The 3255-nt window shown below is 33.2% G+C and overlaps 1 non-coding gene across 1 annotated transcript; it reads left to right on the top strand.

Moving 5' to 3' along the window:
* The first annotated feature begins 1269 nt into the window (after positions 1-1269).
* Trnar-ucu lies at positions 1270-1358 on the top strand. The gene is given in 2 exon segments: positions 1270-1306; positions 1323-1358. It is a non-coding gene; the product is annotated as a tRNA-Arg (tRNA).
* The last annotated feature ends 1897 nt before the right edge of the window (positions 1359-3255 follow it).

The following is a 3255-nucleotide window of genomic DNA, read 5'->3' as shown; positions in this document are numbered from 1 at the left end:
AAACAAAGTACAAAGTAATTCACGAGGTAGGATTATCTCAATGTTATGAAAACATAATTGTGGAGAGGTTTTCTACAAAATTGAACTTTACAAAAGACACGTAGGCCTACTGTTTTTCAATTTTTTATTTTAACCATCTTTAAAGAGGGTAACCCTTCCAGTTTAACCCAGTAGGTTAACTGATATTCAGGGGCCCTCTTTAATAAAATTAAAAAACAGTACAATCAACATCATTACAACATAATAATAATAATAATAATAATAATAATAATAATAATAATAGGCCTAATAATAATAATAATAATAATAATAATAATAACGTACAATTCTCATAACAAGTCTTAAAAGTATTAAATTTACTTACATAAAGGCATAATTCTAAATAGAATCTAATTTATAATGTCTAATATAATATACGGTAATATACCGGTAATATAGAATAAAATCAAACAATGTAATAATAAGAATATCTCAATAAAACAGCAATAAACAAAGGCTAAGTGTTTAAAATATATCGTTTTAACTTAAATTTAAATGTATTTTCTATTTTGCAGTCCCGGAGCTCAATGTACAATAGAGATGATAAGATAAGGAAAAAAAAAAGAACATTACAAATTACATTGCATTATGAGATATCAAAATATCTGATTTCGGAATTAGAGTAAGATAGTTGAAAATTACTTAAAATACCTTTAAAATCGAAAACTTCCCAAAAATAGTCCATGCGATCAAATTATTGCCTAACATAAGTACCGTCAGTAGGTATGTACATAGAATCATTAATATCAAACATACCATTAGTAAGAGTTGATCCGCCATTTAGTATTTATAGTATAGATATAATAAATACGATTGTTAAAAGACAAAAGGTTCAGACGCTTCAATCGATCAGAATTAGGAACCCTGTCTGTGGCCCTTGGGTAGCAAATGCGGGTAACTCTGCTTTGGACAGATTCAAAAGCATAAATGTCTTTTTGTTGAATGGGAAAATGGTCTAACTAAAGCCAGGTAAAGTCTCAATAATATTATTATATCTTCATCTCGATATTTGACAATGCCTACGCCTCACAAAACCATTAACATAATAAACATGCTCCACCCCACACCCCCACCACACACACCTGTTAAAATGGATGCCAAGATATATAATAGAATGTGTGACAGGAAGTGACACCAATAAAATAATCACAAACTTGCTCAAGATTTATTTACGCATTTATTTGAAAAAATCATCATTATTTGACTGAATAATCATAAAATGGGTGTATCGTCTCCGTGGCGCAATGGATAGCGCGTTGGACTTCTAATGTTTCTCAGTTGGTATTCAAAGGTTGTGGGTTCGAGTCCCACCGGAGATGAGTATTTTTTTAATTTTTTTAATTTGCTAAAAGAGGAGTGGAGACACTCCAAAACGTTTGCTTAATGAGTCGAGCAGAATTACCCTAGTAAGGTTCATATATATATATTTTTTCAATTTTGCAATAATTTTTGCTGCCCTACGAAATATCCTTTACAATGTGGTATAGGTGCATGTGCGTCAATGAGCATGAAGATGCTGAAGAATCGAATATTATTTTATTTATCGTCACGTCTTCACTTGCCCTGATGATTTCAGTTATTCTGTGCAACCAGTGCTTAGTAGTTTTATATTAGTATTCTATATATTTTTATAACATTGTACCATGAAAAGAAATTTTATGTATTGCATTCATTATGTTTATATCAAATGTGAAAGTTGAAAATTTTTAGGGAGGCTTAAAACTATACAGACTTCTAGTTCCAATTTGATTTGATTAAGATTTCATTCTTTATTTGACATCATAAACATGTGATAGGCCTATAAGGAAATTTAGCAGTAGGCCTATGGAAAAATACAGATAGGCCTACAATATGAAAATGCCTAGGCCTAATTATGATTTCATAAACAAAAATGTTTACAGCAAAATACCATATTTCCCCAGTACACCGACAGGTGAGAGTCAACTACTCTGAGGCACCTAACCCCATACCGTTACGACAGTATCCGTGCCCCTGTACGCCCTATAGGCTTATATTTAACGACTTGAGAGTTATATCACATGGGTCTGTGGTTAAGACAGACCAATTGTAATTCTATTTTACTCCATTACGTAACTTCTTTACCAATACTTGACTTTCATGTATCAATATTTAACCAGTTTGTTTGGTATACTGACACAATTTGTAAGTTTAACCCTCCGTCTTAGCTAGGCTTACATTTCCATGTGCCAATTGATACATGATTATACCAACAGACATTCTGACACATCTGATTTTTTGAAAACAAATAATGTAGAGTACATAAATCGGTATTTCAGATCACATAAAAAGTTTCATTGTCAAAGCCGATATTGACTAATTAATAGAAGGACCTTAGCACGTTTATAATTAGGATTTTTTCTTTGTTTTGTTTGAGTTGACCTACGGTTCTGGTTTTACCCAGTGGGGCACTAATTACCAATAAAATGCACTGCACTTTTGAAAAGTCAAATTTCTGTTCTTGTACTGTTTCCTGAATCGGTGTACCCGTTAATGACTTTCTAAAATGTATTATTTTCCTGCGCTTACTACAGGTCTATGGTAATTTACGAGTTTATGAGGATTCGCTCTAGGCCCGGGACCTCCACTTAATATGCCGTCGAAGGCTAGCCCAGAGTATCCCATTGTCCGGGGGAGAAATCAAGCTGAGCTAGTAAGCTTTAGGCTTACTTGGCCTGTTCAGAATCAGGTAAAAGTGTAGAAAAGAGGTAGAAAATTAAGACAATTAATCTTTGGGAGGTATCATATTAAGTCAGGAATGATTGCGAACACAGGTAAATGGCATTAAATGTGTACTTGAAGTAAGTCATCGTATTGAAGTTCTCATCAAAAAATGATTGCCGTGGAATAACATCTCGACGGACATACGCTTGCGGCTACGTCGCTTAGACCTATTTCCAATTTCTTCTCAATTCATTCTTTCTTGATACTTCTGTTACCCTGGTTAGACCTATTTCTAATTTCACTGATTGTTTTTTAGGGTGAGTTACTATTAGCGTATGGATTACTACTGGTATTAGACTAGTGGACCCCAACCACCCCCAGCTTTTGCGTCACAATTCAAAGAAATAAATACTGTAACAACAGAACGAAAATCTTTGTTAATTATAAACTCAAATACACACGTCCCCACCCCATTGTGAAGAATGTCTATTGGAATAAATCGTGTTAAAGCGACACAAATGTTAATTTGAATGT

Source organism: Anneissia japonica, unplaced genomic scaffold, assembly GCF_011630105.1.
Source record: "Anneissia japonica isolate Jap-2015-1 unplaced genomic scaffold, ASM1163010v1 scaffold9290_len831353_cov190, whole genome shotgun sequence".
In the NCBI taxonomy this organism is placed as follows: domain Eukaryota; kingdom Metazoa; phylum Echinodermata; class Crinoidea; order Comatulida; family Comatulidae; genus Anneissia; species Anneissia japonica.
The sequence above is the reverse complement of the archived record's forward strand: the minus strand, read 5'-3'. Positions and strand labels throughout refer to the sequence as shown.